Genomic DNA, 20688 nt, shown 5'->3' with positions numbered 1-20688 from the left:
GTTCTTTTTTCATCATATTCTCTTCCCTTCCCTCCACCACATCTTTGTTTCATTCTGCTTCAAAGGCATTAATGCGTTTAAGCATGAGACAGGTATTTCATTATGCAAATTCAAATGTTGAGGAGCAGAGTAGGTGGTCACAAGGCATTGGGGACCCAGCACAGAGATACCACGGAACTCAGAGCCTGCTTATAATATAATGACGACCCTGGAGCGTTCACAAACGATTGCCTAAGAAATACAGCTCCAGATTCAACGCAGATCAATGCGATATACAAGTTCTAAAACCTTCTAAATAATCCTAAGGGCCCATCTGCATTCCATTTTATCAGATGTCCCGCTGTTAACCCCATTCCCCAAAGCATGGCAGAAAGAGGCCGTGTAAGACTGCGAGCGAATTCGATTTGGCTGCGTTCCACACATCCCGGGGGGCAGGGACAGAACCCTTCAACCAGCCGTCTGAGCTCCCGGGGTTCCAGCCGCTAAGGCCAAAGTAGGCCTGAGCGTGCCCGGCCGGGGATGGGCTCCGCGGCGCACACTGAGCCCGTCCAGCCAGCCGATCCCCTCTTCAGTCTCCCGGGTCCCCACCAGGCGCCCTCCCTTCCCCCGCAACCTGGAGCGCTGCCCAGCTCCTTCTGGAGCTGACTCAGTGTCCCTGCGCTTGCCCGGCCTCGCGGCCCGCGGCTGCCATGACAACCGTACGCCGCCACCGCCTCTTCACGCACGCCGTGAACTAACGGACTCTGCGACAGCCGCGTCCCACCCCCACCCCACTCCACCCCACCCCACCTGAATCGCCTCACTGACGGCCCGGCGACCTGCAGCCCCTAGGTAATGAGTCTGAGGGCGACAGTCGCGAGCACGAGGACAGGTGGTGAGTGTCCAACTTGACAGTCGCGTCCTAGCTCCCGCAGTCCGAGACATCTAGGCCGAGAGCGGCGCGGGAGAGGGGCGCTGGCCGCCGCGTGAGGAGGGGGATAAGGGAGCGAGTGCGAGGCTCGCGGGGTATCATGGGAATTGTAGTTCGACGGCTCAGCAGGCTCGCGGCCTTGGCGGGGTGGCTCGGGCCAGCGAACTACAAAGCCCAGCGGCCCCGATTGCTGCGAAAGACAGATAAATTTTGGCGGATTGAGAGAAAGCGAATCTCAATCTTTTTTGTCTTAGGGGGGCTATTGAGTGGTTCTCGGAACTGGGCTGTGTTCGCTTGGGAAGGGGAAGTGGAGGTGAGACAAGGGCTTCCCGCCCTGAGGTTTGATCCGCCCCGGCTGCGGCTGCGCCCAACCCACCCCGTGGGGCCGCCGCCCAGCCTAGCCTAGGCAGGGCAGGCACCCGCTGCAGGGCCTCCGGCCTTCAGCGCCTGTCCCTCGCCCGGGGCGCTGCCTCTTGGTGCAGAACCATGGTGCTGCAAACGTTTGGTGTGAGACCCGAGAGACCCGTGGTGTAAGCAGGCTTCTCTACTGGATACGCGTATTTCTAGATACTTAACATGCTGATTTTAAAGTAGCTCAAAGGTGTTGGCATATTCAACCCATCCATTAGTGATTGCTCAAAGGGCACTAATGTCCAAAGGGTAAGTGTAAAAGTGGATACAAGAGATCATTGCTGTTTCGTGTATCTGATTTTTATCGTTTTGCACTTTGCATTTTATCTGTGAAGATTCAAGGTTGTGAAATCCCCATCTTCTCCATCTACCAGCCGACACATAATTCGATTCTATTTTAAAGTCTAGTTTAGATTTAAACTTTTAAAGCCCAGCCCTCCCCGCCCCATCCGTTGGAAAGTAGTTTTCTTTGCTTATTCCAATGCTTTTCAGAATTTCTCAACATCATATTTTCAAGATGAAAAATATGCTTTTTTAAAAAAAATGCTGCCGAATAAACCTTAATTCTTAATCACAAGAATTAACTCAAGTTCTGGCGGTAAGGAGGCAGACCTAGATTTGGAAAACCTGCCTTGACTTTCCTTAAAAGATTTTCATTGGGTGCTCTTAACACCCATTAACACCTCTTAACAATTTAGTATTTTATAAGGTTGGGAAGTTGTTGATAGTATTGTGAGTATTGTGGGCCTTGTGTGTATGTGTGTGTGTGTGTGTGTGTGTGTGTGTGTGTTTAGAGATAAAATCCCTAGGACTGTAACACTAAAATTCTTTTACTATCAATTAAAATGGTGTTGATTCTATAAATTTTACTTAAATTTTTATAAGAAGGCTACAGAAGGTAAGTTTCAAGAGACAGGGAAAAAAGCATTGTGTAGTACAGAGATTTGAAATATTCCTTCAGAATTTCTGAAGGCCAGGTGGTGAGATTAAAGAGAGGAATAAAAGACAACGTGTACCTTGTATGGGCAGTCATTTTATTATGGTAATGTGCCAGGTTGCTATAAGAACAATGATAATTTCAATGGTAATAAATAAGCATACAACAGTAACATTTGTTGAATATTTACTCTATGTGAGGCACTGCGTGTTTGTTTCCTTGAAGACCCTTAATCTTCACAATGAAGATACAAAGTACTATTATTTAGAGATAAAGAAATAGAGTTAGAAAATTTCCTGGAAGTCCTAGTCTGTAGTGTGAACATGGGATTCCAACCCTTCTGGATCTAATTCATAATATAAATCATGATTTCAACCCCTTATGCCATTCTCCCTTTCAATTAAAAAGAGTCTGCCAGGAGAGGTCTTTGATATATAGTGGCTTGTTTTTTTGTTTTTGTTTTGAGACAGTCTCATTGTGTAGTTCAGGTTGGCTTGGAACTGCTGACAGTTCTGCCTCAGCCTCCCCAAGTGCTGGGATTGCAGGCATGCGCCACCTTACCTGGCCATAAAGTAGTTTTTGACTGTAGTTAAAGTTGAACACCAGATGTGGTGATGCACCCCTGTAATTCCAGCACTTGGGAGGCTGAGACAGGAGGACTGCTGGGAGTTTGAGGCCAATCTGGGCTACAGAGTGAGTTGAAGGCTTTTCCTTGGAGGGAGGATGAGGGAAGATACTAGGCAATATGAGCAAATGATAGATTTAGGAGTGAGTCTTTTGTATTTGGGGACCACTCAATAGATCTAAGTGACTGGATCCCAGTATACTTGCAGTACTGTGGTGGGAGAAGCCAGAGTTTAAGGCACCTGGTGCCATTGTCAGGGTTTGCAGTTTTTCTTACCATGGGACAACCATTGAAAAAATTCAGAAAAAGTAGTGGTGTCACTCAATTTACGTTAGAAAGATAGCTCCAGCTCCAACGTGGATGGTGGACCTTGAGAAGGAAAGATTAGAGAAGTGGTAGGGAAAACAGTTGTCAAAAAACAAAAAGGTCTAGTAGAGAAATGAAGAGAGCCTGAAATAAGCAGTTGGGAGTCACAGGAAGAGGTGGATTGGGGGGATATTTAAGAGGCAGAGTTGATGTGATTTAAGACTTTGGATGTCTGAGACAAATGATGCTAGATGACAGAAGGCAGTGGAACTTGATTTTCATGGAAGCAGCAAATTTGTTGGGGTGAAAGATTATGATACATTCAGTTTTGACTGTTTGTTCAGGGTTTCTTTGGCATATTTTTGGGGGGATACATTTAGGTTTGGAGTTACAAGACGTCAGGACTGATAGGTAACTGCAGGGGACAATGGACCAGCTCAGGTAGGAGGGATGAACAGAAAAGAGAAGCATGAAAATGAACCTGACGGGAAGCAGCATCCTGTAAAGTGTGTGTTTAAGGGGCCGTGTTTGAGAGGTGGGGGGAGAAGAGCCCACAGATGAAAATGAAAAGGTTAGGCAGAGAGGAAGAAGAAAGAAAACATAACAGACAATAAAGGGAAGAAAATATGAAAGCACTTGAAGAGTGAACATGCAACCTGTTTTCCTTCTGTGACTCCTGCCCTCCACCTGTGGCTGTTTTGAAGCTGAACTCCTAGATCCTTTTTTTTTTTAAGTGTAACTCTGCTTGACAATAAAATTTCCAGTTGCATTTCATTTTGAAGGAGTTGGCTGTAAAGAAAAGAAAGATGCAGTAACTACAAATGATTTGTAGGGTTGATTTTTGTTTTGTTGCATTGTGATTTTAAGATTGATAAGCTACCCTAGTAGAGAAGGAGCCAAAAACAGGCAGTGTTTGAGGAAGTAGGAAATAAAAGGGAAGGGAGAACGGAGAGAGGTCTGTGAAAATACAGGAAGGAATGGGATGGGCAAGGTGTAAGAATTGGTCTGGAATTCGTCACATACGACATTTGCCAGTCAAGTGCTGTGTTCCTGGCTGGTGTGCCAGAGCAGGTAGAGGAGCGGGGCTGAGTGGATATCCACACTGGCAGGTCCAGTGTAAAGAAGAGAGAGTTCAAAGGTGATAGTCTCCAGGAGGTGGGCATGAATAAAAGCTGATTAGAGAAGAGACTGATTTCAGGAGGAGAATGGTAGAAACCTACAACAGCCATTGTGGAAAGAGCCGGTGAGAATTGTCTCACTGATCTGATAGAAGTTGGTGGTTTACAAGGATAGCAAAACATGTGATTGTGTGAGTTTCTCCTTACACTTAGATTGATTTATTAGGAAAACACTTAATTGAAGAAATCAGTACATTACTATGTAGCCGGAGATAATCCAGGCGTAGAACTGAAAATTGGGTCATTCTTCAACAATTTAGATTTATCTTCTTAGTAATTACTGTCTCTTTTGTAGCGCTCTAACAGTAAAATTGGAAATGCCTAACCATTCTGAACATTGCAGTGGAATTCTTCCCAAGTGTCGTTTAGTGATTGTGATTTAGCCGGGATGTCAAAGGGTCTCTTGTCCTCATCTCCACTGTACTGTGTTTTCTCTGTGGTCAAAGGCAATGTTCCAAACCTTTTTCATCATCTCCTCAGATGTTTTATGTGATTTGGGGATGATCAAACAATTCAATTGAGGTAAACTAAGTACTCAGTAAGTGAATGTGTTTTTCTTTTCCTTCACTTCTTTCTTACTGACAATGTGGCAGGACAGCGGACATTCTGTCCTGTGACTTTATCTGTCTGTATAAGTAGGTATATCAGCTAGTGGTTACATAACAAAATGATGACTTAGTTCTATAAAAGGATTCATCAATTATTTTTTAAAGTGAAGCTTCCTTAAATGTTATTTTATAGGCCATTACTAGTGACATTGTCTTACTTTTTTCTCCTTGTTGAGACAAAATACCTGATGCCCAAAGTGAAGCAAGGGAAGGTTTATTTTTTACAGTTTTGGGGGTTTCAGTCCATATTCAGCTGGCTCCAACTTGCAAGGTGGCAAAGTGGGGCAGCCAGTCTGTTCATTGCCACTGCAAACACATGGCAGGGGAGGGCAAAAGAAAAAAGCCACATCCCCTGCTTATACTGGGTGCCAGCTCTGCCCCTGGGCGGGTCCAACACTCATCGCCAATCCCAGCACCAGACAACAAACCAGGCACACAGGCTAGATTCAGCGGCATCCATGATTGTATGAGGCTTGGGAGGGCCATCTGAATATAAACCATAGCAGATACTGTTTTAACTCTTTTTTTAATCATTGAAGAAATAGGAATTTCCAGGAAATGAGTGGACATCCTAATAACTAAAATTCTTTGATTATCTCATTTCTGGGGTGATTTATTTTATACTCATACTGCTATATTAACATATATTTGTTAGTGGAAATAAACATGTCTTAGTGAACTCAGCATTGTTAAATATTTTTCTCTCCAATGATAAGTATACTTACATATGGTAGGCCTATGAAAATTATATCCTAGAATGTGTAGTAAAAGGTATAGATAAGCATTTGCTGGATAAATTCAAAGCTTGTGAGAGTGGTTTTAAAACTGGAATAGTTTTCCAAGATGGGTTTAATCCCCTTCGGATGTCTTTTAATGTATTTCTTTGCTAGGGTCAATTTCATTATGGTGTTACTTGAAGGTGTGGAAAAGGAACAAATCACCTTTGAAGTCTCTTTCAAACTTTGTTTTTGTGTTAAAAGTTCCTACTGAGCTATCAAATATGAGCTTTATTTTTAATATTTTAGTATATATATAGTATATAGTTTCTTACGTATATGAAGGTCATTGCTTAATGGTGTAGATGCTTACTCCTTGTAGCTTGGATGATGAATAGATAAGAATATAAATATGATAATAGCATCACTTAGTTTGCTAAAGTAATATGAAGCAGATGATTTCTTTGAAATAGCTTTCAGGTGAGTGTGGTGGCACATGTGTGTAATCCCAGCACTTTGGGAAACTGATGCAGGAGGACTGTAAATTGGAGCCCATCCTGGGCAGCCTACTGACTTACTGACACCCTGTCTTAAAAACAGAAAGATGGGATGTTGCTCAGTATGAAGGTGCTGCATTCAATCCCAAGTACCAGAAAAGAACATCCGTTTTTATCATGTTTGCTGATATAGAGTGAGCAGCATTCAATAAATGTTACTATTATTTTATTGCTAAAAGCACAGAAGCAAAAATTATTGCGATAGTTATTTCTGAGAGACATGATGTTAAAACAGTGGATTTAATCCCGTAGTGTTTCATGGGCAGTTATGTTTCTAATGTATTTGACACATGAGTGCAGGTAAGGTGATAAATGGTATAGACATTCATTGGTATAGACATTCTTCTCTTATCTCTGGCCTGGGGTTAAGTTATATACTATATTGTTCATGACGGGCTGAAGTCTATGAGACTGTTACCCTACCTAGACATCGGTGATATTACGACTTTCAAAGTTAGCCATTTCAGTGATAAGTATTCACAAGGTGGGTTAATTTATTGCTGTTAAAACATACTTCGAGGGAGACCATTAAAGAGGAGGAGGGAGATCAAGGGGGTGGGTGGAGGGAAGAGTAAAGATGATAGTGAGGAGAGGGCAAGCTGTATTTGTATGTGAAAATGCCGCAGTGAAACCATTATTATTCTGTATAATCAGCGAACACTAATACATGACATAATTCAAGGTGCATTAATTTTAGAAGTTGTAGTTGTATATTTTCATAATTACTTATATTCATAATACTTCTTACATGCAGTAAACTGGATTTTAGTGATTTGAAGGAGCATTTTATTTTAAATAGGTGAAGGCTAGGCATATTGGTAGAATTCACTATGATACAAAATTAAGAAACATTTGGTTTGTTGTTTTCTTGGCATTATTGTAGTAGTGTTATTTGGTTCATATAGCTATAGTTGGTTTAAGACTACTTCGGTGTTTTTGAATAAGCATCTACTTTCAGGAATTTACAGCTCTAAAGGAAAAGAGCAATATGAGAGACACAAGGGAGTAGAATTGAAAACAGTTTAATCAGAATTTTTTTCTTAGCTTCACTTTATAAAATAAGTGAATTAGATAATTAGTAATATAAAATTAGTTTGAGACAAAACAATTTTAAATACTTCTATTTTATTTAAAAATTATATTAGGGGCCAGGGATTTAGCTCAGGGGCATAAGTGCCTGCCTGACAAGCATAAAGTTGTGAGTTCGATCCCTGGTACCCCCCAAGACCCCCCCAAACCACCAAAAAACTATATTAATAATATCCTAAGAATGCTTGGGTTCTGAATACAGGCCATATTTTAATTTTTTAGTTGTATGTCGTAGTCTTGCTGTGGGCAGTTGAAGTATATATACAGAGAGAGCTTGCTGTGTTTATGTGTTATGGGGGATGCTAGATTTAAAAGACAGAAGGAAGTGGTTGAAGGTAGAGATGAGGAGGTAGGTTGGAACCATGAGTTTAAGAATTATTATGGTTTTTTTTAAGTTTTTTTTTCTCCAATCAGATTTTATTGGTACATTTTGGATATACATAATGATCACATTCATCACAGAGACTTTGCACTTGTATATGATGTAACTTATGACTTAGTTACTTTTCTCATTTCGAGACAAAATACCTGACACCCAAAATTAAGGAAGGAAAGGTTTACTTAGCTCCCAGTTTGTGGAGATTTGAGTCTACAATCGACTGACTCCAAGGCAGGGTGGCACGCAGAGGAGGAGCAGTTCATGGTGGTGGAAGACAGCAAAAGCAAGGAGCAAAAAGGGGAAGCAAGGCTCTTTCCTCCCCTGTGTTGCATGCGGGCTGCCTGCCCTGGGGTGGAGGCTGCACTTACACCACTAATCCCAGCAACAGACAATGAACTAGTCCCAAGCGCTAGATTCAACCGCCTCTGAGAAGCCCGTCCTCTTTGACCTCGTGAGGCTCTGGGGGGATATCCAGACACAAACCATAAAAACCTCTTTCTTTGTTCTTTTCCCATTCCCATACTTTTACTTTAACCTCTCTTCCCTTCCCTGTTTACAAAAACTTTGTTTCCATTTTTTCCTTTTCTCTTGCTTTTTTTTTTTTTTTTTACTTTTCCTGCTCTCCCCTCCCCATTTGAACTTTTTCATCTTATTTCACAATATCTGTTGTACAATTTGGTTCTTATTTATACTTTTGGTTTTTCACATCAGGGAAACAATGAAGTATTTATACATGTGTCTGATTTATTTCACTTAAGAGTACGATTTCAAGGTGCATCCATTTAGCTAGAAATGTCTCAAGCATATCCTTCTCTATGGCACAGTAGTACTCTATTATATTAAAAGCACATCTTTTTTATCCATTCACCAGTTGATGAACATTTGGCTATTATAAACTGTTTTGCTACAAACATGGGTGTGTATATGTCACTGTGGTATGATGCTTTTAATTCTTTTGGGAAGATAACAAGAAGGGGAACAGCTGCATCAAATGAATTCCTTTTTTGAGGAATCTCCACTCTGATCCACAGTGGTTCCACTACATTCACCAGCAGTGGAGAAGGGCCCCTTTTTCCGCACAGCCTTGCCAGCATTTGTCATTGGTGGAGTTCTTCATAACAGCCATTCTTTACAGCATGAGGTAGAATCTCAGCATTGTTTTAACTTGCATCTGTTGAATGACCAGTGATGAACATTTTTTCATTTATTGCTGTTTGTACTTCTTCATTTGAGAAGTGTGCATTCATCTCAGATCCCCATTTTTAGACAGGGTCTTTAAATTTGGAAGGTCTGATTTTTTTGAGTTCTTTATATATTCTGGATAGTAATGCTTTGTCTGAGAAACTGCTTGCAAAAAATTTTACCCATGCTGTGGATTGCCTTTTCATGTTGTTGGTGATTTCTTTTGCTGTGAAAAGCTTTTTAATAAGATGAGATCTCTCTTGTTGATTCTTTGTAATAGTTCCTGTGCAGTTGGGGTTTTATTTGTAAAGCCTTTGTCTATACCAATGTCTTCAAGAGTTCTACCTATTCTATATTCCTACAACTTTGTGTTTCTGTTTTAATATTTGGATCTCTGATCCATTTCAGTTTTAGTTTAGTGCATAACTGAACATGTGAGTGTAATGTAATGTCGGCATACAACATCATTTATTAAAGAGGCTATCTTTCTTCCAGTGAATGTGTTTGGCACCTTTGTCAAAGATAAGGTGGCTAAGTATGTCTGGAGCTGTTTCTGCACCTTCTAATCTGTTCCGCTGATCCTTAGATCTTTTCTTTTCCCTAGTACCGTACCAGTACAGTAGCTTTGTAGTAAAATTTCAAGTCTGGTATTGTGATGCCTCCTGCCTTGCCCTCGATGCCCAGGATTGCCTTTGTTATTCTAGGTCTCTTCTGGTTCCAGATGAATTTTAGGATTGTTTTCTCTGATTCTATGAGATACTGGAATTTTGATGGGGTTGTACTGAATCTGTTTAACTGTTCTGAAAGTGCAGCCGTTTTTCATAAGTTGGTTCTGTTTCCCCAAGAACAAGGGATATCTTTTTATTTCTGATATCCTCTTCAATACATATTGTAGTTTTCAACATGTGTATCTTTTACTTCCTTTGGTAGATCAATTCTAGGTCTTTTGTTATTTTGAATGCTATTTTGAAAGGTGTTTCCCTCATTCTCTCTTTGTGAGTTTGTTATTTGGGTACAGGACGGCTATTAAGGTTCGAATGTTAACTTTGTGTCCAACTACCTTACTGAATTTGCTTATTAAATCTAGAAGTCTTTTGATAGAGTTTTTGGGGCCTTCTGTGGCCTATGAATAATATTTTAACTTCTTCCTTTCCTACCCATTATTCCTTCCTCTCTCTCTCTCTCTCTCTCTCTCTCTCTCTCTCTCTCTCTCTCTCTCCCTCTCTTCCTCTTTCCCTCTCTCCCTCTCCCTCTCTCGGTACCAGAGATTGAACTCAGCACCTCATGCTTGCCCACCAGGCGCTTATAGCGCTCAGCTAAACCCCCAGCCCAGTTTCTTTCTCTTGTCTAATTGCTCTGGCTAATGTTTCCAGAACTGTGTCAAATAAGTGTAGTGATAGTGGAAGTCTTTGTCTTGTTGCTGATTTTAGAGTGGAAGCTTTCATTTTTTGTCGATTTAGTATCATGTTAGCTCTTGGTTTGTCATAGATACTTTTTATCAGACTGAGATAAAGACCTTCTATTCCAATTTTCTGTAGGTTAAGAATTATTACATTTAAATCTTGGTCGTGATACACTGATGCACCATTATCTGGGACCCAGTGAGGCAATATACTTCCTTGGTCTGAGCATGCATTTGAGCTAAACTTTTCTCAATCTGAATGTAGGACTCTCCTTGAGGATATTATTTGAATTTTTTTGTATGAAACATTGCTGGGTTACTTTAGATATTGCCGGGAAATGCTGAATTCATTTTTTGAATATGTGATAAATTCAAAATAAGAGAAGTATTGTTAAATATTAAACATTGCTAAGATATTTCATATGTTCTTTAGATTTATTCTGACCCTTTAAAAGCCCTGATTTATAATGAAGGAGATTTTAAAAGAATACTGAATTTCAAGATTATGGTTAAAAGCAATTGAAGTTTTAATAGTATAGCTATTACAGTCCAACTTCTTGAAATTTGTAGTGAAAGCTGAATGAGTTAATTTCTTATGAGGAAAAATTAGCTGCTTCAGTTCTTTGTATTCATGTTGAGTGTGGAATAAATATGTTTTACATTGATTCAGTGGTTATTATATGCCAGAAATGATGCTAGTATTATCATATTAAAGTTTTAGAATACCATTGTTATGATAAATATTTTTCATATTTTATAGATAGAATTGAAGCCTAAAGAAATTTCATTTTTTGCTGAAATCACAACTACACATTTGTTGTGTGTAGTAACTTTTGCTCATGTTGCATTATATTCATTGTTTCTTGTAATTTTAATTGTAACCTCAGTAGAAATATTCTTTTATCTTCTTTTCTTTTCTTTCTTTCTTTCCTTTTTTGTTCTTTTTGAAATAGGATTTCACTGTGCAGTTCAGGCTGGCCTTGAATTCACTTTGTAGCTCAGGCTGGCCTTAAACTTGCAACAATCCTCCTGTCTCAGCCTCCTGAGTGCTGAGATTACAGGCATGTCCACCATTCCTGGGTTAAATAGCAATATTCTGAAGAGTGTGTCAAGGATATGGCCTGTTCTTTTGGGCTTATTTTTGCATTTTACTAGGGAGAATTGATGAGTGCATAAACAGATTTTAGTATATCTATACCCTAGTATTTTTTTTTTTTTAGCAGTAAAAAGCAACAGATTACTGATATGTGAAAGGACAGGGATGAATTGAAAAAACATTGTCTCAGTTACTTTTCTCTTATTGTTGAGACAGAATACTTGACTCCCACAATTAGGGAAGGGAAGGTTTATTTCTTACAATTTTGGAGGTTTCAGTTCATACTCAGCTGGCTTCAAGGCAGGGTGGCATGGCAGGGCTGCTGTTTATGGCCTCCACAAAGTAGCAAGAGTGAACTGTGCAAAAGAGAAAAGACATGCCTTCTTCCTGCCCTTACACTGTATGTCAGCTCTGCCCCTGGATGAGTGTAACATTCACACCACCAATCCCAGTGCTAGACAATGAACCAATCATGAATGCTAGATTCAGCTGTGTCCATGATTGTATGAGGCTTGTGGGGGGAGCCCATCTAAACACAAACTGTAACATTCTACCCTGGCTCCCCAAAGACTCATGCACATCCTTTATGCAAAAGACATTTAGTCCATCTCCAAGAGTTGCCAAAGTCCTAACAGGTTCAGCAATGCTGAAAAGTCCAAGTCCCAAGTCTCCTCCTAGATCTAAGACAACCCTTAGCTACTAGCCCCTGTACAAATGAACACAAAGTTAGACACTTCTGACATACAGTGGTACATGATAAACATTACCATTCCAAAAGTTACACACTGGGGAATACAAAGCACTGGATCCAAAGCAAGTCCAAAATCCAGCAGAACAGACATTAAGTCCACACTCAGCATCTGAAGCAATCTGACTATGAGCTCTAAAAGGCTTGAGTGACTCTACCCCCATGGCACTTCCAAGGGTTTCCACTCCCACAGCTTCTCTTATAAGCCCTTTCTGCTCATTCTTTGCAGCTTTCCTTGGGTGATCCATGTTCCTGGCTTTACGAAACTTCTGGGGTCTCCACTGCACGTCTGGCTTCACATTTACAGCTTCACATATTACCCTCTTGGGCACACTACTTGGCCTCCCAGACCTTCAGAAATCAATGTGGAAGCTGACTTAACCTCAGAACTTGTGCATTCTTCATTTGCCTAAAACTAGCACCATATGGATGCTGCGGAGGTCTGCTGCCAGACCTCCTCTTGGCTGTAGGGTTGAGTGCCTGGATTGCTGAGCACTCTGAACCTGACTGTGAGGAACAGCTTCTCAATGCTGCCACCATTTTGGAACTTGCTGTGGCCCCTGTCACTGCTCTGTAATATGGCACTCTGTGGCTTTCTCCTTCAAGCAGTCTTCCACTTCCACAGTTTTGAGGCTGCAAAGGGTAGAAATCTGCTGCTTTCCAGGATGCTCACAGTCTTTTTTATTTCTCTTTGTTTTAAGCAATGAAGTCTCAGCTCTGTCTTTACAGTCCACAGCTTTCTGGCCAAGCTCACAATACTAAATCATCCTGTTAGGCTCTTTGCTCTTGATTCACAACATAAATCTGGCTAAAAATCCCCCAACAATAGCCATGCTACAGCCTCAACATTTGACTGCCTTGAAATTTCTTTTGTTAGAATAATCAGTCTGCCACCCTTAATCTCAGTGTCAGGCAAAGTCTTTGGACACATGCAAAATGCAGACAAACTTTCTGCCAAGCCAAAGCACACATAGTGTGGAGTTCAACAACCAATGTAGTTCTCCTTTCCAGCAGTTCCAGCAGTTCTCCTGTACCTGGTCTTTACTGGCAGGTTTCTATCATCCTTCTGGTCTCCTGAGCTCTGATCAGAATATCCCCTACAGAACAGCCTAAACTGTTCCAGCTCTATGCATTCAGGTGACATCTCCAAATCTTTCCAAACTCTTTCCGCCAGCAATTCCTAAAGGCTCTTGAACCATGTGGTCAGGTATAGTCACAGCAACAGCCCATCTCCTGGTACCAAATTCTGTCTTAGTTACTTTTCTCTTGTTGTTAAGACAAAATACCTGACGCCCAAAATTAGGAAAGGAAAGGTTTATTTCTTACAATTTTGAAGATTTCAGTCCATATTCAGCTGGTTTCAAAGCAGGGTGGCATGGCAGGGCCAGCGAACTACACAAAAGAGAAATGACATGCCTTCTTCCTGCCCTTACACTGTATGTCAGCTCCACCCCTGGGTGAGTGTAGCGCTCACACCACCAATCCCAGTGCTAGACAATGAACCAGTCATGAATGCTGGATTCAGCCATGTCCATGATTGCAAGAGGCTTGGAGGCATCATCCAACACAAACCATAACAAGTATTTTCTAATGAAGTAAGAAATTAGAGTATAAGTTGTTATAATTCTATTTATGTCAGTGAAGTCACATCAGGGTATAAGTTTGTGTAATTCTAGAATAGACTAGATTATAGTGAGAAATGAACAGAAGAATACACAAGGAGGGGTAGATTACCTTGAAAATGACATGAGGGAGATTTTCAAGGTGACAGAAATGTTATTTCCATTGTGATGCAATTTATATACTTCTTAAAATTCATCAACTTCTATACTTAGTATTCATGACCTTAATAGTATGAAAATTACACCTTCGAAAGCAGCATTTTGGATTGGTGGTATGATTCAGTGGTGGAGAACTTACCTAGCATGTGTAAGGCTGTAGATTTCATCCCCAGCACATGAAAAAAACAGGTGAAATTCATCAATGGTCTCGGAATAGTGATTACTCTAGAAGAAAACTGTATTTTGATGTGTTGCTTGAGTATAATGTTAGTATGTTTTCTATTACTGTACAAAAATACTGAGGAATATCAGTTGAAAAGAAGATAGGTTTGTTTTGGCTCAGAGTTTGAAGATTGTAGTCCATGACCAATTAGTTCCATTGCTTTTGGCCTGTGTCAGCACAGTACATCTTGAGGAAGCACCTAGTGGAGGAGGGCTGTTTACCTCATGGGTGGTAATTGAAAGAACAAGAGACCAGCACCTCACAGACCAGTATTCCACAATCCCCCCCACCCCAATACTCCTCTCCTCCATTAACCAAGTGCTCTCTCTCCCACTAGGCCCTACCTCTTAAAGGTTCTACCACCTCCAAGTAGTGCTGTGTGGGAAACTAAGCCTTTATTTAACACATGAACCTTTGGGGAATGTTTAAGATCCAAAATTAGCTTGTAAAGAGAAAAATCTCTAAGAAAGCAAAGCTGAAGAAGACAGGAATGAAAATAGAGAAAATAAAATACAGAATCAGCCAAGGAAGTCTAATATTTGAATAAAAGATTTTTTTTCAGGAGGGGAAATAAAGGACAAATTTATCAGTGAAATCATTCAGAAAATTTCCTAAAGTCGGAAGGCATTAATTTGTATGTTGAGTGAATCTCAAATAGATCGATTTCAAAACATCATCAAAAATTTTAGAAAGCTCGAGCCAGGTATAGTGGTGCATGCTTATAATCCCAGCACTCAGGAGGGTGATGCAGGAGGATCCTTGTGAGTTTGAGACCAACCTGGGCTACAGAGTGAGCTCAAGGCCAGCCTGAGTGAGACCCTGTCTAAAAAAGAAAAAATTTAGAAAGTTCATGTCAAATAAAATATCCTACAAGTTTTCAGAAAAGGGGGAAAACAGATAATATATAGGGATCAGGCATTGGAATGACTTAATTTGTTTTAACCTGATATTGAAACCTAAAAAACAGTGTAATAGTGCCTTCAAAAAGCATTTCCAAAATAAGACTTCGTAACCAACTGAACCATCACTCAAGTGTGAGTAAAATAAATGGATTTTGAGGCATTCATAGTCTCCAAAACTTAATCTCCCATTTGTGGAAATGTATTCCGTAGAGGTCAGGGAATAAACTAGGAAAGAGGAAGGTATGTAATTCATAAACAGGACAGCATAGAGGCAGGATGAGAAGAGGTGCCCAGCTGAACAGCCCTGAGGGCAGATGCACTATCTGTGCAGAGCAAAGGTTCTATTTATTTATGTTCTTTTTTTTTTTTTTAAAAAGGTTCTATTTATTTAGAATCTTGAAAGATACAGTGTCTCCCTTTGGAATAAAGGGTAGGCATATATGTCCTTTGTTGTGGAAGACTCAGGGTCTCTAAATTTAGGTTTCTCCTCTGTAATCCAATTTACTGCAAATGCAGATGTTATCTGCATCTATCTTTTCTAATTGCTCTGTGAGAGTCGTGGAATTGGTGCAAAAAAACAAAACAAAAAACCACCTTGGGTTAGGTAATTTTCTGAAAACTTTGGAATTTTAACTATATTTAGGTCAGTAGTCTATTTTTAGTTCATTGTTGTGTATGATGTAAGAATTAAAGGTCAGTTTTTGGTTTTGTTTTCCACCTGGAGTCCCCGCTATTTTTTTAAAACATCTTTTTGTTGGAGGAAATTGTCGTTATTGCATTGCTGTGACACCTTTGTTGAAAATTAACTGACTGTATATGTATGGCTCTATTTCTAGACTCTTAATTTGTTCCTCTAATCTATATGTATATGTCAGTTTTACACTGTGTTGATTACTGTAACATTACAGTAAACTTTGAAATCAGATGGTATAATTCTTCCTACTTTATTCTTTTTTCTCAAAACTATTATGTCTATTCTGTGTCCTTTGTATTTCCATATAAAATTTAGACTCAGCAGTCCTTTTTTTAAACAAAAAATTTCAGGAATTTTGAATTGCATTGTCTCTGAATCAGTTTCAAGACAAATAGCTTACTGATTTGAGTATTTCAGTTCATAAAAACATTCACACATATTCCATTAATTCAGCTTTTCTTTTATTTCTGTTAATTTTTGGTCATTAACAGCTTATATCTCTTGGACATACTTTTTACAGTTTATCTTTGTATGATTAGTACTTTTGAATGGTTTCATTATTTTGATTTTAGTTTCCAATTATTTGGTGTTTATTGGTACAAATACAGTAGATTTTTATACATTGATCCTGTATCCTGAGGCTTTTACAGTTTACTTACTAGTTTAGAGCTTTTCGTAGATTTCCTAGGATTTCAGCATTAACAATTTTGTCTGTGAGTAAGAGCACTTTCACTTCTTTTCCAATCTGTATATCTTATATTTTTATATTGCCTGTTACACAGGTTAGAACCTCTAGATTGGATGTTGAATCAAAGAGGTGAAAGCAAATATCCTAACCATGTTTTTGATCTTAGTGTAGCACTTAGACTTTCTCAGTAAATACAATGCTAGATATTTCATAGATAAACCTGTATTAACTTTTTATTCAGTTGAGGACATTCTTTTATTCACTAAGCATTTTTATAAATTTTGTCAAGTGCTTTTCTGGCATCTATTGAGATGATCACACCATATTGCAGTTGTATTTTCTTAATATTGTATTGATTGATTTTAAAATACAAACCATCTTAATTCTTGGGCTAAATCTCATGGGGTCTTAATGCATATCCTTTCCCAGTGTTACTGGATTGATTATCTAAAATTTAAATAAATATTTTTGTATCTGTATTCATGAAAGATATTGGTATGCCATTTTTTGCTAATGTCTGGTTGTCATATCAAGGTAATTCTGGCTGTAAATAAGTTAAAAGTGTTTTTGCTTCTATTATTTTCTGGGACAATTTGTTTAGAATTGGTTTTATTTCTTCCCTAAGTACTTGGTATAATTCACCTGCGAAACCATTTGCGCATGAAGTAATTTTTTTTTTTGAGAGATAGGGTGGGGAGGTTTTTTTGAATTACAAATTTAGTTTCATCAGTTGATATAGGATAATTCAGATTACTGTTTCTCCTTTTCTTCCTCCCTCCTCCTCCTTTCTCATCTTTTTCCCCTCCCTTCCCCGCTCCTCTTCATCCTCCTCCTCCTCCTTCTCTTTGAAACAGGGTCTCACTGTGTAGTCCAGACTGGCCTTCAGCTCACTAATTTGCAGGCAGCTTGCCTCAGACTCGCAAATTCTGGGGTTACAGGTGTGCATCACTGCAGCCCGGCTCCAGTTTCTGCAGAGCTTGATATGTTGTAAACATTGCAATTGTTCATTTCCTTAAGCTTTCTTTAAATATTCTTAATATTTGTAGTCACAGTCCTTTAATTCTGATTTTGATAGTGTTTTTCTTTTTCCTGGCTAACTTTACTAGAGGTTTATTTGTTTTATTGATCTTTCCAAAGTACCTGCTTTTGGCCATTTTGAAATTTCCTTGTTTTTCTCTGTTTCTTCATTGACTTATTTCCTTACTCTTCCTTTTGCTAGTTTTCCATTTAATTTCCTCCTCTCTGGATTCTAAATAGAAGCTGTAAGTAGGAATCTGCACCCCAGGGGTTGAATATGTATAGCATGCTGTTTTTGAATGGGCTATGAACCAAGAATGATTTCACATTTTATAAATAGTTGAAAAAAATCAAAAGAATATTTTGTGGCATGTGGGAATTGAATGGAATTCAGATTTTACTGTGTATAAATAAAGTTTTATTGGAATACTGTATAGCCATAGTTGATTGTTTACATATTTAAATAAAGTTTTATTGGAATACTGTATAGCCATAGTTGATTGTTTACATATTATCCCTGCTGCTTTTGTGTTACAGGGGTAGAGCTGAGTAGTTGTGTCAGGGACATGTGGCATTTTATTACTGTGCACTACTGTTGGTGCATTGTAATTAGCATTTCAAGAGCCTCCTGATACTGTACATTTTGCATATCCATCATATTGAAATAAGAAAAGATGAAAAAGCCTTGGAATATTAATACTTTTACAGCATTGAATTGTGGATTAATAGATAACAATTGTTATTATGCTATGGCACTGGTTGGGCTGAAGGGAAATACAAGATACAGCCGCATTATCAGCCTAAGAATTCATTATGTATTTCCAACTCACAAGAAAGCAATGGTTAGAAAAATTAGAAAACTTGTATCTTACTTGATAGTTTCTTCACAGAATTAAAAAATGAAAATGAGGTAGCATACAGAGTAACTTTCTGAGTGGCTCATTTGTTAGCCAAGCAAGGAAGTCATTTACTAACACTGAGTTAACTAAATCATTTTGGGTTGCAGCAGGCACAGAATTGTCTCTGGAGAAAATAAATTTTTTAAAGTAACTATTAGCCTTTTGGCGTGAACAGTTGCATGAAGAATAGAGGACGTCATTAATCAATTAAAAAAACAAGACAGATGATTTTGAGACATTTTCCTTGGCTCTTCATGCGTTGGCACATGTTACCAGTACCGCTCAGTTGTTGTTTATTTAAGATGTTAATACTGAGTTTTAAGTTATTGAAGAATTAGCCTCAATGAATAGTGTGTGTGGAACAACTGCAGGCAAGAATCTTTAAAAAAAAAATTAAGCAAACACTAGTTCTGTTCAACCTGAAGTAGAATCTGCCGTGATGATGCTAAAATTTGTGCAGAATAGAAATAAGCTAATAAGGCTGTGAAGTTATGCATAAATATTTAAAGTATATGATCACTCTGTTATTTCTGAAGCATTTTGCAGGTAACATTTAAATCTATGATAAAACTCAGAAATGTTAGCATTTGTTTTGTGGACTTAACTATTGTCAGTTCTGTGAGGTTTTGTCAGAAATTGAAACTCAGTATTCTCTCCAGACATCACGCTGATGACATAATAGTGGGAAGGTTTTATTGTAAACTTTTGAGCTGAGGGCTGAAATATAAATTTTTCTGAATAAGAACTGCTCTAAATGACTATTAATGAAGGCTGAATGACTTTGAAATCAATTTTTGCTGCAGATTCAATATTATTTATTAATTCAATCTGAAATTACCAAACAAAAACAGTGCTTATATTGAAAAGAATACAGTGGTAAAGTTATTTTAGTGCCAGCTAACCTTTGAATCACATATAATGTCAAGCTATTTTACATAATTTTCCCTGCTGTCAAAAGGTAAAGACATGTGATCTCTGTTCCCACCCAGAACTGCTGTAGATAAGTTTTTCGACACTAAAACTAGTTTCAGTGGCATTTTTCAGATGTTGATGGAAGTGCAAAGGAAATTTCATACTAAAAAAAATCCATTTAAATCTGTAGTCCAGTTCCCTTTACTTAACTTTTAATGGAAAGTGATCAGTCTGCAACTAAATGGTAAGATAAAAGGCAAATACTAAAAGAACGAATTCTTTCATTACCTCCCAAACAGCGACTGTGCTGAGTAGAAATTATATTAGTATGTGATACATATTATACTTCTTGAAAAAAGACATTTTCAGAGATGAAACGTGTGATACTTAAAGATCAGCACTAATAACATGAACATTTGTGAATTTTGATGGCAGAGGGTATTCACTTTGAATCATCAGTGAAATATTAGCCCTGAAAAGTCTTTTACTTTTCAGTGGAAAACCCTTCTTACAGGAAGCTATATTTAGTTGCCGCTAGTATAAATATTTTGAATTTTAGCAATAAAAATTACAGAAATTTTTGTCTCATTATGTAAGTGCTTGCATCATAACCTCCATTTTGTTTGCTAATTTGCAAAACCTTAAATATTTACTACTCTAGCCCTTTATAGAAGAACTTTGCTGGCGATTTCTGTACATCAAGCTATTTTTATCCTGCATAGTGCTGTACCTGCACTCGGCAGAATTAGTGCTAATTGTCTCTCAATGGTTTTTGAAGCAGATTACTGATGGGGCAGTTTTGTTTCTACTGGATGTATTAATTACAGCTTGCTACGGTAATAAAAACTTATTACTTCATATTAGTGTTCTAGATTTAAAGAGGAGGCTTTCTGTGATGGTCTGGAATTTATGGGTAGATGAATTCCCTGAAACATTGATTTTTCTTCCATGCAAATAACTTTGCTGCAAATGTGATTCTCAAGTAGCATAATGCTCCCTTTCAGGAACTTACAGTTGCTTAAGTGGCAACTTCCCAGAATGTTCTGGAGTCCATTGAAATGCATAGAAGTAGTTATGATTAATTTTCAGGGTGAATTCTTGAAGCTCTTAAGAATATATATGATATTCAAAGTTAGGAAGAGCCAGGCTACCCAAATCAAGATTTAATTCTCTCAAGAAGGCATAGAATAGAGAAATACTTCTAATTTTTCTACTACATATATTCATTGGTTCACTTTCCCAAGAAGTAAGAGTAAGGCAATTTGAACTCTTTCCCAGGATATTATCTTCTGTATCATTTGCCTTCTTATTTTGTAGTCTTGGAAAGAAATTGTCTTTTGAGAGAATCTTTGAATGATTCTGAGGGGTTTTTGAAAAGTCTGAAGAAGAAGCAGAACCACTGACCTGGAGGATTTTCGTGGAAACTAG

At 38.6% G+C, this 20688-nt stretch overlaps 1 protein-coding gene across 3 annotated transcripts in view; it reads left to right on the top strand.

Annotated features, from left to right (window-relative positions):
* The first annotated feature begins 727 nt into the window (after window positions 1-727).
* The window catches only part of Katnal1 (katanin catalytic subunit A1 like 1), a 74853-nt gene continuing 54892 nt past the window's right edge, over window positions 728-20688 (top strand). Inside the window, exon 1 of one of the 3 annotated variants that reach the window (XM_013141227.3) lies at window positions 728-874. The gene's annotated coding sequence lies outside the window, so the exon portion shown is untranslated. The other 2 variants (XM_013141228.3, XM_003477413.5) reach the window with 2 other exon arrangements.

The sequence above is a fragment of the Cavia porcellus genome, unplaced genomic scaffold (assembly GCF_034190915.1).
Source record: "Cavia porcellus strain 051 isolate PalLab524CR breed Dunkin Hartley unplaced genomic scaffold, mCavPor4.1 scaffold_21, whole genome shotgun sequence".
Classification (NCBI taxonomy): domain Eukaryota; kingdom Metazoa; phylum Chordata; class Mammalia; order Rodentia; family Caviidae; genus Cavia; species Cavia porcellus.
This window is presented reverse-complemented; position numbering and strand designations above follow the sequence as displayed.